This window comes from Hyla sarda, unplaced genomic scaffold, assembly GCF_029499605.1.
Source record: "Hyla sarda isolate aHylSar1 unplaced genomic scaffold, aHylSar1.hap1 scaffold_705, whole genome shotgun sequence".
In the NCBI taxonomy this organism is placed as follows: domain Eukaryota; kingdom Metazoa; phylum Chordata; class Amphibia; order Anura; family Hylidae; genus Hyla; species Hyla sarda.
The window spans coordinates 49,334-63,509 of NW_026610724.1; the positions used below are offsets into that span (position 1 = coordinate 49,334).

General features: G+C 43.5%; 8 pseudogenes; all 8 read left to right on the plus strand.

Moving 5' to 3' along the window:
• Window positions 1-681: 681 nt before the first annotated feature.
• Window positions 682-946, plus strand: LOC130344136 (U2 spliceosomal RNA; annotated as a pseudogene).
• A 1,450-nt stretch (window positions 947-2,396) lies between these two features.
• LOC130344210 (U2 spliceosomal RNA) lies at window positions 2,397-2,660 on the plus strand (annotated as a pseudogene).
• A 1,470-nt stretch (window positions 2,661-4,130) lies between these two features.
• LOC130344138 (U2 spliceosomal RNA) lies at window positions 4,131-4,395 on the plus strand (annotated as a pseudogene).
• A 1,471-nt stretch (window positions 4,396-5,866) lies between these two features.
• LOC130344153 (U2 spliceosomal RNA) lies at window positions 5,867-6,133 on the plus strand (annotated as a pseudogene).
• Window positions 6,134-7,604: 1,471 nt separating this feature from the next.
• Window positions 7,605-7,868, plus strand: LOC130344211 (U2 spliceosomal RNA; annotated as a pseudogene).
• Window positions 7,869-9,339: 1,471 nt separating this feature from the next.
• LOC130344212 (U2 spliceosomal RNA) lies at window positions 9,340-9,603 on the plus strand (annotated as a pseudogene).
• Window positions 9,604-11,072: 1,469 nt separating this feature from the next.
• LOC130344139 (U2 spliceosomal RNA) lies at window positions 11,073-11,337 on the plus strand (annotated as a pseudogene).
• A 1,469-nt stretch (window positions 11,338-12,806) lies between these two features.
• Window positions 12,807-13,070, plus strand: LOC130344191 (U2 spliceosomal RNA; annotated as a pseudogene).
• Window positions 13,071-14,176: the final 1,106 nt, after the last annotated feature.

The window sequence follows — 14,176 nt, forward strand, 5'->3', positions numbered from 1 at the left end:
AAGCCGTTGAGGCTGATCCTCATGGGAGGATTATTGCACCAGGACCCTTAGCACTTTTAAAATGCCATTCAATGCCACGGGCTAGATGTAAACTGCAGATGACCATGTTGTGGTAGTTACCATGGATACCCAAGTGATGTGTGAGCTAACACATAGGCCCAACAGATTCCAAGAAGGCCAGAATCACCAGCGGCACCACCATCGATTGTCAGGTCACCCGGATTCAGCAAATACCAGAGTCCAAAATGATGCAGGTTTATACTGTTAATTTTCAGTTTATCGTTACAGTTGGTGTTATTCCATGTCGGAAGGGACGCAGCTACAGCCAGTGGGGTAACTAGAGACAGGCAGGCAGCTATGTGCAACAAAGGTAGGCGTGTTGTTTTCATATGCAGATCTGAAATATTGTCTTATATGCAAGAGGAGGAGTGATGGGGGTTCAGGCAAAAGCCAGGCTATGGATTGCATTGCTAAATGCTCCATCAGAGTGCAATGGTCGCCTGTCCTTTTTTTAAGTGATGATGTGGGTTTAGCCTGTGCTGTATGTATGTATGGGTGGCTGACTGCCACCCACCCAGAGAGTGTATGGGAGGCTGGTTGGCTGCCAGCCTTCCTTCCATTCCTATGAGTAATGTGAGTGCTCATGAAGGGGACATGGTTGGGTCCACCCCTTTCCCGGTTATCCCCTCTAGGCCTTTTGGCTTAGATCAAGTGTAAAAAAAGAAAGGATCTTGCGACAGATCGCATCCTGAGGCACGTTTTTTTTTTGTGTGAATACTTGCACTTGGGTGACTTGTGAGCACATACTGATACATACGTTCCCTATCTGGGGACCATAAATTAAATGGATTTTTGAGAAAGGGAGCTGATTTGGAAGCTTGCTTCTGTCGCCCTATGCATTGACCCGATGTGGCAGTATATTCGGGTAGTGAACAGTGCACCACCCCATTCCAGTGTTAAACAAGAAAGATTCTCATTTAATCCTCCGTGGGTGAGAATTTGAGTTTGAGAATTGGAGACCAAAATGATGAGTTGCACTGACTGGTTTATGAACGTCTATTCATTTAGCGTTTTAATGACCATGTTTGCACACTGATTGGTGTAAAAAAATAAAATAAAACTAAATAATAATAATCTAGCACACCTGTGCAGGTTTGACATGACATGACAGGTAGCTGTCTTGTGGGTGGTGCTGAATCCTGTTAAATGACGTGAGGGTCTCATGCCTATACACAAGGGTGTGTCATTGCTGTTGCTTGACCATGCATTGGTATCTGTGGTCAGTGAATGATAAAAACAAAATTTACCATCCATTGATGGATGGGAAATCCGCCATGAGGCATTTGTTTTTAGAAACTGCTGCTCACAACCAATGTTGCAATGGAGTGTCTCCATCTGCTGGTGGTATTGGAAAGGCATTAGTGCTATGACAGGGTCTGAAGAAGAAGAAGAAGAAGAGGACGGAAAAAAATATATATAAAAAGAAAAAGAGAGAGAGAGAGAGAGACTGACTTAGTGAGCGAGTGAGTGAGAGAGTGAGAGTGAGTGAGAGTGAATGAGTGAGTGAGTGATTGAGTGAGTGAGTGAGTGAGTGAGTGAGTGAGAACAAATGAGTTAAAGCAAGTGAGTGAGAGAGATCGAATGAATGAAAGTCTGAATGACAGAAAGAAAAAAGGATGAAGAAAGAAGCATGAAGAAAAAAAAATGTATATGGAGTTGCTGACATGAGTGCAATCTACAAAGCCGTTGAGGCTGATCCTCATGGGAGGATTATTGCACCAGGACCCTTAGCACTTTTAAAATGCCATTCAATGCCACGGGCTAGATGTAAACTGCAGATGACCATGTTGTGGTAGTTACCATGGATACCCAAGTGATGTGTGAGCTAACACATAGGCCCAACAGATTCCAAGAAGGCCAGAATCACCAGCGGCACCACCATCGATTGTCAGGTCACCCGGATTCAGCAAATACCAGAGTCCAAAATGATGCAGGTTTATACTGTTAATTTTCAGTTTATCGTTACAGTTGGTGTTATTCCATGTCGGAAGGGACGCAGCTACAGCCAGTGGGGTAACTAGAGACAGGCAGGCAGCTATGTGCAACAAAGGTAGGCGTGTTGTTTTCATATGCAGATCTGAAATATTGTCTTATATGCAAGAGGAGGAGTGATGGGGGTTCAGGCAAAAGCCAGGCTATGGAGTGCAATGGTCGCCTGTCCTTTTTTTAAGTGATGATGTGGGTTTAGCCTGTGCTGTATGTATGTATGGGTGGCTGACTGCCACCCACCCAGAGAGTGTATGGGAGGCTGGTTGGCTGCCAGCCTTCCTTCCATTCCTATGAGTAATGTGAGTGCTCATGAAGGGGACATGGTTGGGTCCACCCCTTTCCCGGTTATCCCCTCTAGGCCTTTTGGCTTAGATCAAGTGTAAAAAAAGAAAGGATCTTGCGACAGATCGCATCCTGAGGCACGTTTTTTTTTGTGTGAATACTTGCACTTGGGTGACTTGTGAGCACATACTGATACATACGTTCCCTATCTGGGGACCATAAATTAAATGGATTTTTGAGAAAGGGAGCTGATTTGGAAGCTTGCTTCTGTCGCCCTATGCATTGACCCGATGTGGCAGTATATTCGGGTAGTGAACAGTGCACCACCCCATTCCAGTGTTAAACAAGAAAGATTCTCATTTAATCCTCCGTGGGTGAGAATTTGAGTTTGAGAATTGGAGACCAAAATGATGAGTTGCACTGACTGGTTTATGAACGTCTATTCATTTAGCGTTTTAATGACCATGTTTGCACACTGATTGGTGTAAAAAAATAAAATAAAACTAAATAATAATAATCTAGCACACCTGTGCAGGTTTGACATGACATGACAGGTAGCTGTCTTGTGGGTGGTGCTGAATCCTGTTAAATGACGTGAGGGTCTCATGCCTATACACAAGGGTGTGTCATTGCTGTTGCTTGACCATGCATTGGTATCTGTGGTCAGTGAATGATAAAAACAAAATTTACCATCCATTGATGGATGGGAAATCCGCCATGAGGCATTTGTTTTTAGAAACTGCTGCTCACAACCAATGTTGCAATGGAGTGTCTCCATCTGCTGGTGGTATTGGAAAGGCATTAGTGCTATGACAGGGTCTGAAGAAGAAGAAGAAGAAGACGGAAAAAAATATATATAAAAAGAAAAAGAGAGAGAGAGAGAGAGAGACTGACTTAGTGAGCGAGTGAGTGAGAGAGTGAGAGTGAGTGAGAGTGAATGAGTGAGTGAGTGAGTGATTGAGTGAGTGAGTGAGTGAGTGAGAACAAATGAGTTAAAGCAAGTGAGTGAGAGAGATCGAATGAATGAAAGTCTGAATGACAGAAAGAAAAAAGGATGAAGAAAGAAGCATGAAGAAAAAAAAATGTATATGGAGTTGCTGACATGAGTGCAATCTACAAAGCCGTTGAGGCTGATCCTCATGGGAGGATTATTGCACCAGGACCCTTAGCACTTTTAAAATGCCATTCAATGCCACGGGCTAGATGTAAACTGCAGATGACCATGTTGTGGTAGTTACCATGGATACCCAAGTGATGTGTGAGCTAACACATAGGCCCAACAGATTCCAAGAAGGCCAGAATCACCAGCGGCACCACCATCGATTGTCAGGTCACCCGGATTCAGCAAATACCAGAGTCCAAAATGATGCAGGTTTATACTGTTAATTTTCAGTTTATCGTTACAGTTGGTGTTATTCCATGTCGGAAGGGACGCAGCTACAGCCAGTGGGGTAACTAGAGACAGGCAGGCAGCTATGTGCAACAAAGGTAGGCGTGTTGTTTTCATATGCAGATCTGAAATATTGTCTTATATGCAAGAGGAGGAGTGATGGGGGTTCAGGCAAAAGCCAGGCTATGGATTGCATTGCTAAATGCTCCATCAGAGTGCAATGGTCGCCTGTCCTTTTTTTAAGTGATGATGTGGGTTTAGCCTGTGCTGTATGTATGTATGGGTGGCTGACTGCCACCCACCCAGAGAGTGTATGGGAGGCTGGTTGGCTGCCAGCCTTCCTTCCATTCCTATGAGTAATGTGAGTGCTCATGAAGGGGACATGGTTGGGTCCACCCCTTTCCCGGTTATCCCCTCTAGGCCTTTTGGCTTAGATCAAGTGTAAAAAAAGAAAGGATCTTGCGACAGATCGCATCCTGAGGCACGTTTTTTTTTTGTGTGAATACTTGCACTTGGGTGACTTGTGAGCACATACTGATACATACGTTCCCTATCTGGGGACCATAAATTAAATGGATTTTTGAGAAAGGGAGCTGATTTGGAAGCTTGCTTCTGTCGCCCTATGCATTGACCCGATGTGGCAGTATATTCGGGTAGTGAACAGTGCACCACCCCATTCCAGTGTTAAACAAGAAAGATTCTCATTTAATCCTCCGTGGGTGAGAATTTGAGTTTGAGAATTGGAGACCAAAATGATGAGTTGCACTGACTGGTTTATGAACGTCTATTCATTTAGCGTTTTAATGACCATGTTTGCACACTGATTGGTGTAAAAAAATAAAATAAAACTAAATAATAATAATCTAGCACACCTGTGCAGGTTTGACATGACATGACAGGTAGCTGTCTTGTGGGTGGTGCTGAATCCTGTTAAATGACGTGAGGGTCTCATGCCTATACACAAGGGTGTGTCATTGCTGTTGCTTGACCATGCATTGGTATCTGTGGTCAGTGAATGATAAAAACAAAATTTACCATCCATTGATGGATGGGAAATCCGCCATGAGGCATTTGTTTTTAGAAACTGCTGCTCACAACCAATGTTGCAATGGAGTGTCTCCATCTGCTGGTGGTATTAGAAAGGCATTAGTGCTATGACAGGGTCTGAAGAAGAAGAAGAAGAAGAAGAAGAAGACGGAAAAAAATATATATAAAAAGAAAAAGAGAGAGAGAGAGAGAGAGACTGACTTAGTGAGCGAGTGAGTGAGAGAGTGAGAGTGAGTGAGAGTGAATGAGTGAGTGAGTGATTGAGTGAGTGAGTGAGTGAGAACAAATGAGTTAAAGCAAGTGAGTGAGAGAGATCGAATGAATGAAAGTCTGAATGACAGAAAGAAAAAAGGATGAAGAAAGAAGCATGAAGAAAAAAAAATGTATATGGAGTTGCTGACATGAGTGCAATCTACAAAGCCGTTGAGGCTGATCCTCATGGGAGAATTATTGCACCAGGACCCTTAGCACTTTTAAAATGCCATTCAATGCCACGGGCTACATGTAAAATGCAGATGACCATGTTGTGGTAGTTACCATGGATACCCAAGTGATGTGTGAGCTAACACATAGGCCCAACAGATTCCAAGAAGGCCAGAATCACCAGCGGCACCACCATCGATTGTCAGGTCACCCGGATTCAGCAAATACCAGAGTCCAAAATGATGCAGGTTTATACTGTTAATTTTCAGTTTATCGTTACAGTTGGTGTTATTCCATGTCGGAAGGGACGCAGCTACAGCCAGTGGGGTAACTAGAGACAGGCAGGCAGCTATGTGCAACAAAGGTAGGCGTGTTGTTTTCATATGCAGATCTGAAATATTGTCTTATATGCAAGAGGAGGAGTGATGGGGGTTCAGGCAAAAGCCAGGCTATGGATTGCATTGCTAAATGCTCCATCAGAGTGCAATGGTCGCCTGTCCTTTTTTTAAGTGATGATGTGGGTTTAGCCTGTGCTGTATGTATGTATGGGTGGCTGACTGCCACCCACCCAGAGAGTGTATGGGAGGCTGGTTGGCTGCCAGCCTTCCTTCCATTCCTATGAGTAATGTGAGTGCTCATGAAGGGGACATGGTTGGGTCCACCCCTTTCCCGGTTATCCCCTCTAGGCCTTTTGGCTTAGATCAAGTGTAAAAAAAGAAAGGATCTTGCGACAGATCGCATCCTGAGGCACGTTTTTTTTTTTTGTGTGAATACTTGCACTTGGGTGACTTGTGAGCACATACTGATACATACGTTCCCTATCTGGGGACCATAAATTAAATGGATTTTTGAGAAAGGGAGCTGATTTGGAAGCTTGCTTCTGTCGCCCTATGCATTGACCCGATGTGGCAGTATATTCGGGTAGTGAACAGTGCACCACCCCATTCCAGTGTTAAACAAGAAAGATTCTCATTTAATCCTCCGTGGGTGAGAATTTGAGTTTGAGAATTGGAGACCAAAATGATGAGTTGCACTGACTGGTTTATGAACGTCTATTCATTTAGCGTTTTAATGACCATGTTTGCACACTGATTGGTGTAAAAAAATAAAATAAAACTAAATAATAATAATCTAGCACACCTGTGCAGGTTTGACATGACATGACAGGTAGCTGTCTTGTGGGTGGTGCTGAATCCTGTTAAATGACGTGAGGGTCTCATGCCTATACACAAGGGTGTGTCATTGCTGTTGCTTGACCATGCATTGGTATCTGTGGTCAGTGAATGATAAAAACAAAATTTACCATCCATTGATGGATGGGAAATCCGCCATGAGGCATTTGTTTTTAGAAACTGCTGCTCACAACCAATGTTGCAATGGAGTGTCTCCATCTGCTGGTGGTATTGGAAAGGCATTAGTGCTATGACAGGGTCTGAAGAAGAAGAAGAAGAAGAAGAAGAAGACGGAAAAAAATATATATAAAAAGAAAAAGAGAGAGAGAGAGAGACTGACTTAGTGAGCGAGTGAGTGAGAGAGTGAGAGTGAGTGAGAGTGAATGAGTGAGTGAGTGATTGAGTGAGTGAGTGAGTGAGTGAGAACAAATGAGTTAAAGCAAGTGAGTGAGAGAGATCGAATGAATGAAAGTCTGAATGACAGAAAGAAAAAAGGATGAAGAAAGAAGCATGAAGAAAAAAAAATGTATATGGAGTTGCTGACATGAGTGCAATCTACAAAGCCGTTGAGGCTGATCCTCATGGGAGGATTATTGCACCAGGACCCTTAGCACTTTTAAAATGCCATTCAATGCCACGGGCTAGATGTAAACTGCAGATGACCATGTTGTGGTAGTTACCATGGATACCCAAGTGATGTGTGAGCTAACACATAGGCCCAACAGATTCCAAGAAGGCCAGAATCACCAGCGGCACCACCATCGATTGTCAGGTCACCCGGATTCAGCAAATACCAGAGTCCAAAATGATGCAGGTTTATACTGTTAATTTTCAGTTTATCGTTACAGTTGGTGTTATTCCATGTCGGAAGGGACGCAGCTACAGCCAGTGGGGTAACTAGAGACAGGCAGGCAGCTATGTGCAACAAAGGTAGGCGTGTTGTTTTCATATGCAGATCTGAAATATTGTCTTATATGCAAGAGGAGGAGTGATGGGGGTTCAGGCAAAAGCCAGGCTATGGATTGCATTGCTAAATGCTCCATCAGAGTGCAATGGTCGCCTGTCCTTTTTTTAAGTGATGATGTGGGTTTAGCCTGTGCTGTATGTATGTATGGGTGGCTGACTGCCACCCACCCAGAGAGTGTATGGGAGGCTGGTTGGCTGCCAGCCTTCCTTCCATTCCTATGAGTAATGTGAGTGCTCATGAAGGGGACATGGTTGGGTCCACCCCTTTCCCGGTTATCCCCTCTAGGCCTTTTGGCTTAGATCAAGTGTAAAAAAAGAAAGGATCTTGCGACAGATCGCATCCTGAGGCACGTTTTTTTTTGTGTGAATACTTGCACTTGGGTGACTTGTGAGCACATACTGATACATACGTTCCCTATCTGGGGACCATAAATTAAATGGATTTTTGAGAAAGGGAGCTGATTTGGAAGCTTGCTTCTGTCGCCCTATGCATTGACCCGATGTGGCAGTATATTCGGGTAGTGAACAGTGCACCACCCCATTCCAGTGTTAAACAAGAAAGATTCTCATTTAATCCTCCGTGGGTGAGAATTTGAGTTTGAGAATTGGAGACCAAAATGATGAGTTGCACTGACTGGTTTATGAACGTCTATTCATTTAGCGTTTTAATGACCATGTTTGCACACTGATTGGTGTAAAAAAATAAAATAAAACTAAATAATAATAATCTAGCACACCTGTGCAGGTTTGACATGACATGACAGGTAGCTGTCTTGTGGGTGGTGCTGAATCCTGTTAAATGACGTGAGGGTCTCATGCCTATACACAAGGGTGTGTCATTGCTGTTGCTTGACCATGCATTGGTATCTGTGGTCAGTGAATGATAAAAACAAAATTTACCATCCATTGATGGATGGGAAATCCGCCATGAGGCATTTGTTTTTAGAAACTGCTGCTCACAACCAATGTTGCAATGGAGTGTCTCCATCTGCTGGTGGTATTGGAAAGGCATTAGTGCTATGACAGGGTCTGAAGAAGAAGAAGAAGAAGAAGAAGAAGACGGAAAAAAATATATATAAAAAGAAAAAGAGAGAGAGAGAGAGACTGACTTAGTGAGCGAGTGAGTGAGAGAGTGAGAGTGAGTGAGAGTGAATGAGTGAGTGAGTGATTGAGTGAGTGAGTGAGTGAGTGAGAACAAATGAGTTAAAGCAAGTGAGTGAGAGAGATCGAATGAATGAAAGTCTGAATGACAGAAAGAAAAAAGGATGAAGAAAGAAGCATGAAGAAAAAAAAATGTATATGGAGTTGCTGACATGAGTGCAATCTACAAAGCCGTTGAGGCTGATCCTCATGGGAGGATTATTGCACCAGGACCCTTAGCACTTTTAAAATGCCATTCAATGCCACGGGCTAGATGTAAACTGCAGATGACCATGTTGTGGTAGTTACCATGGATACCCAAGTGATGTGTGAGCTAACACATAGGCCCAACAGATTCCAAGAAGGCCAGAATCACCAGCGGCACCACCATCGATTGTCAGGTCACCCGGATTCAGCAAATACCAGAGTCCAAAATGATGCAGGTTTATACTGTTAATTTTCAGTTTATCGTTACAGTTGGTGTTATTCCATGTCGGAAGGGACGCAGCTACAGCCAGTGGGGTAACTAGAGACAGGCAGGCAGCTATGTGCAACAAAGGTAGGCGTGTTGTTTTCATATGCAGATCTGAAATATTGTCTTATATGCAAGAGGAGGAGTGATGGGGGTTCAGGCAAAAGCCAGGCTATGGATTGCATTGCTAAATGCTCCATCAGAGTGCAATGGTCGCCTGTCCTTTTTTTAAGTGATGATGTGGGTTTAGCCTGTGCTGTATGTATGTATGGGTGGCTGACTGCCACCCACCCAGAGAGTGTATGGGAGGCTGGTTGGCTGCCAGCCTTCCTTCCATTCCTATGAGTAATGTGAGTGCTCATGAAGGGGACATGGTTGGGTCCACCCCTTTCCCGGTTATCCCCTCTAGGCCTTTTGGCTTAGATCAAGTGTAAAAAAAGAAAGGATCTTGCGACAGATCGCATCCTGAGGCACGTTTTTTTTTGTGTGAATACTTGCACTTGGGTGACTTGTGAGCACATACTGATACATACGTTCCCTATCTGGGGACCATAAATTAAATGGATTTTTGAGAAAGGGAGCTGATTTGGAAGCTTGCTTCTGTCGCCCTATGCATTGACCCGATGTGGCAGTATATTCGGGTAGTGAACAGTGCACCACCCCATTCCAGTGTTAAACAAGAAAGATTCTCATTTAATCCTCCGTGGGTGAGAATTTGAGTTTGAGAATTGGAGACCAAAATGATGAGTTGCACTGACTGGTTTATGAACGTCTATTCATTTAGCGTTTTAATGACCGTGTTTGCACACTGATTGGTGTAAAAAAATAAAATAAAACTAAATAATAATAATCTAGCACACCTGTGCAGGTTTGACATGACATGACAGGTAGCTGTCTTGTGGGTGGTGCTGAATCCTGTTAAATGACGTGAGGGTCTCATGCCTATACACAAGGGTGTGTCATTGCTGTTGCTTGACCATGCATTGGTATCTGTGGTCAGTGAATGATAAAAACAAAATTTACCATCCATTGATGGATGGGAAATCCGCCATGAGGCATTTGTTTTTAGAAACTGCTGCTCACAACCAATGTTGCAATGGAGTGTCTCCATCTGCTGGTGGTATTGGAAAGGCATTAGTGCTATGACAGGGTCTGAAGAAGAAGAAGAAGAAGAAGAAGAAGACGGAAAAAAATATATATAAAAAGAAAAAGAGAGAGAGAGAGAGAGACTGACTTAGTGAGCGAGTGAGTGAGAGAGTGAGAGTGAGTGAGAGTGAATGAGTGAGTGAGTGATTGAGTGAGTGAGTGAGTGAGAACAAATGAGTTAAAGCAAGTGAGTGAGAGAGATCGAATGAATGAAAGTCTGAATGACAGAAAGAAAAAAGGATGAAGAAAGAAGCATGAAGAAAAAAAAAAGTATATGGAGTTGCTGACATGAGTGCAATCTACAAAGCCGTTGAGGCTGATCCTCATGGGAGGATTATTGCACCAGGACCCTTAGCACTTTTAAAATGCCATTCAATGCCACGGGCTAGATGTAAACTGCAGATGACCATGTTGTGGTAGTTACCATGGATACCCAAGTGATGTGTGAGCTAACACATAGGCCCAACAGATTCCAAGAAGGCCAGAATCACCAGCGGCACCACCATCGATTGTCAGGTCACCCGGATTCAGCAAATACCAGAGTCCAAAATGATGCAGGTTTATACTGTTAATTTTCAGTTTATCGTTACAGTTGGTGTTATTCCATGTCGGAAGGGACGCAGCTACAGCCAGTGGGGTAACTAGAGACAGGCAGGCAGCTATGTGCAACAAAGGTAGGCGTGTTGTTTTCATATGCAGATCTGAAATATTGTCTTATATGCAAGAGGAGGAGTGATGGGGGTTCAGGCAAAAGCCAGGCTATGGATTGCATTGCTAAATGCTCCATCAGAGTGCAATGGTCGCCTGTCCTTTTTTTAAGTGATGATGTGGGTTTAGCCTGTGCTGTATGTATGTATGGGTGGCTGACTGCCACCCACCCAGAGAGTGTATGGGAGGCTGGTTGGCTGCCAGCCTTCCTTCCATTCCTATGAGTAATGTGAGTGCTCATGAAGGGGACATGGTTGGGTCCACCCCTTTCCCGGTTATCCCCTCTAGGCCTTTTGGCTTAGATCAAGTGTAAAAAAAGAAAGGATCTTGCGACAGATCGCATCCTGAGGCACGTTTTTTTTTTGTGTGAATACTTGCACTTGGGTGACTTGTGAGCACATACTGATACATACGTTCCCTATCTGGGGACCATAAATTAAATGGATTTTTGAGAAAGGGAGCTGATTTGGAAGCTTGCTTCTGTCGCCCTATGCATTGACCCGATGTGGCAGTATATTCGGGTAGTGAACAGTGCACCACCCCATTCCAGTGTTAAACAAGAAAGATTCTCATTTAATCCTCCGTGGGTGAGAATTTGAGTTTGAGAATTGGAGACCAAAATGATGAGTTGCACTGACTGGTTTATGAACGTCTATTCATTTAGCGTTTTAATGACCATGTTTGCACACTGATTGGTGTAAAAAAATAAAATGAAACTAAATAATAATAATCTAGCACACCTGTGCAGGTTTGACATGACATGACAGGTAGCTGTCTTGTGGGTGGTGCTGAATCCTGTTAAATGACGTGAGGGTCTCATGCTTATACACAAGGGTGTGTCATTGCTGTTGCTTGACTATGCATTGGTATCTGTGGTCAGTGAATGATAAAAACAAAATTTACCATCCATTGATGGATGGGAAATCCGCCATGAGGCATTTGTTTTTAGAAACTGCTGCTCACAACCAATGTTGCAATGGAGTGTCTCCATCTGCTGGTGGTATTGGAAAGGCATTAGTGCTATGACAGGGTCTGAAGAAGAAGAAGAAGAAGAAGACGGAAAAAAATATATATAAAAAGAAAAAGAGAGAGAGAGAGAGAGAGACTGACTTAGTGAGCGAGTGAGTGAGAGAGTGAGAGTGAGTGAGAGTGAATGAGTGAGTGAGTGATTGAGTGAGTGAGTGAGTGAGTGAGAACAAATGAGTTAAAGCAAGTGAGTGAGAGAGATCGAATGAATGAAAGTCTGAATGACAGAAAGAAAAAAGGATGAAGAAAGAAGCATGAAGAAAAAAAAATGTATATGGAGTTGCTGACATGAGTGCAATCTACAAAGCCGTTGAGGCTGATCCTCATGGGAGGATTATTGCACCAGGACCCTTAGCACTTTTAAAATGCCATTCAATGCCACGGGCTAGATGTAAACTGCAGATGACCATGTTGTGGTAGTTACCATGGATACCCAAGTGATGTGTGAGCTAACACATAGGCCCAACAGATTCCAAGAAGGCCAGAATCACCAGCGGCACCACCATCGATTGTCAGGTCACCCGGATTCAGCAAATACCAGAGTCCAAAATGATGCAGGTTTATACTGTTAATTTTCAGTTTATCGTTACAGTTGGTGTTATTCCATGTCGGAAGGGACGCAGCTACAGCCAGTGGGGTAACTAGAGACAGGCAGGCAGCTATGTGCAACAAAGGTAGGCGTGTTGTTTTCATATGCAGATCTGAAATATTGTCTTATATGCAAGAGGAGGAGTGATGGGGGTTCAGGCAAAAGCCAGGCTATGGATTGCATTGCTAAATGCTCCATCAGAGTGCAATGGTCGCCTGTCCTTTTTTTAAGTGATGATGTGGGTTTAGCCTGTGCTGTATGTATGTATGGGTGGCTGACTGCCACCCACCCAGAGAGTGTATGGGAGGCTGGTTGGCTGCCAGCCTTCCTTCCATTCCTATGAGTAATGTGAGTGCTCATGAAGGGGACATGGTTGGGTCCACCCCTTTCCCGGTTATCCCCTCTAGGCCTTTTGGCTTAGATCAAGTGTAAAAAAAGAAAGGATCTTGCGACAGATCGCATCCTGAGGCACTTTTTTTTTTGTGTGAATACTTGCACTTGGGTGACTTGTGAGCACATACTGATACATACGTTCCCTATCTGGGGACCATAAATTAAATGGATTTTTGAGAAAGGGAGCTGATTTGGAAGCTTGCTTCTGTCGCCCTATGCATTGACCCGATGTGGCAGTATATTCGGGTAGTGAACAGTGCACCACCCCATTCCAGTGTTAAACAAGAAAGATTCTCATTTAATCCTCCGTGGGTGAGAATTTGAGTTTGAGAATTGGAGACCAAAATGATGAGTTGCACTGACTGGTTTATGAACGTCTATTCATTTAGCGTTTTAATGACCATGTTTGCACACTGATTGGTGTAAAAAAATAAAATAAAACTAAATAATAATAATCTAGCACACCTGTGCAGGTTTGACATGACATGACAGGTAGCTGTCTTGTGGGTGGTGCTGAATCCTGTTAAATGACGTGAGGGTCTCATGCCTATACACAAGGGTGTGTCATTGCTGTTGCTTGACCATGCATTGGTATCTGTGGTCAGTGAATGATAAAAACAAAATTTACCATCCATTGATGGATGGGAAATCCGCCATGAGGCATTTGTTTTTAGAAACTGCTGCTCACAACCAATGTTGCAATGGAGTGTCTCCATCTGCTGGTGGTATTGGAAAGGCATTAGTGCTATGACAGGGTCTGAAGAAGAAGAAGAAGAAGAAGACGGAAAAAAATATATATAAAAAGAAAAAGAGAGAGAGAGAGAGAGAGACTGACTTAGTGAGCGAGTGAGTGAGAGTGAGTGAGAGTGAATGAGTGAGTGAGTGATTGAGTGAGTGAGTGAGTGAGTGAGAACAAATGAGTTAAAGCAAGTGAGTGAGAGAGATCGAATGAATGAAAGTCTGAATGACAGAAAGAAAAAAGGATGAAGAAAGAAGCATGAAGAAAAAAAAATGTATATGGAGTTGCTGACATGAGTGCAATCTACAAAGCCGTTGAGGCTGATCCTCATGGGAGGATTATTGCACCAGGACCCTTAGCACTTTTAAAATGCCATTCAATGCCACGGGCTAGATGTAAACTGCAGATGACCATGTTGTGGTAGTTACCATGGATACCCAAGTGATGTGTGAGCTAACACATAGGCCCAACAGATTCCAAGAAGGCCAGAATCACCAGCGGCACCACCATCGATTGTCAGGTCACCCGGATTCAGCAAATACCAGAGTCCAAAATGATGCAGGTTTATACTGTTAATTTTCAGTTTATCGTTACAGTTGGTGTTATTCCATGTCGGAAGGGACGCAGCTACAGC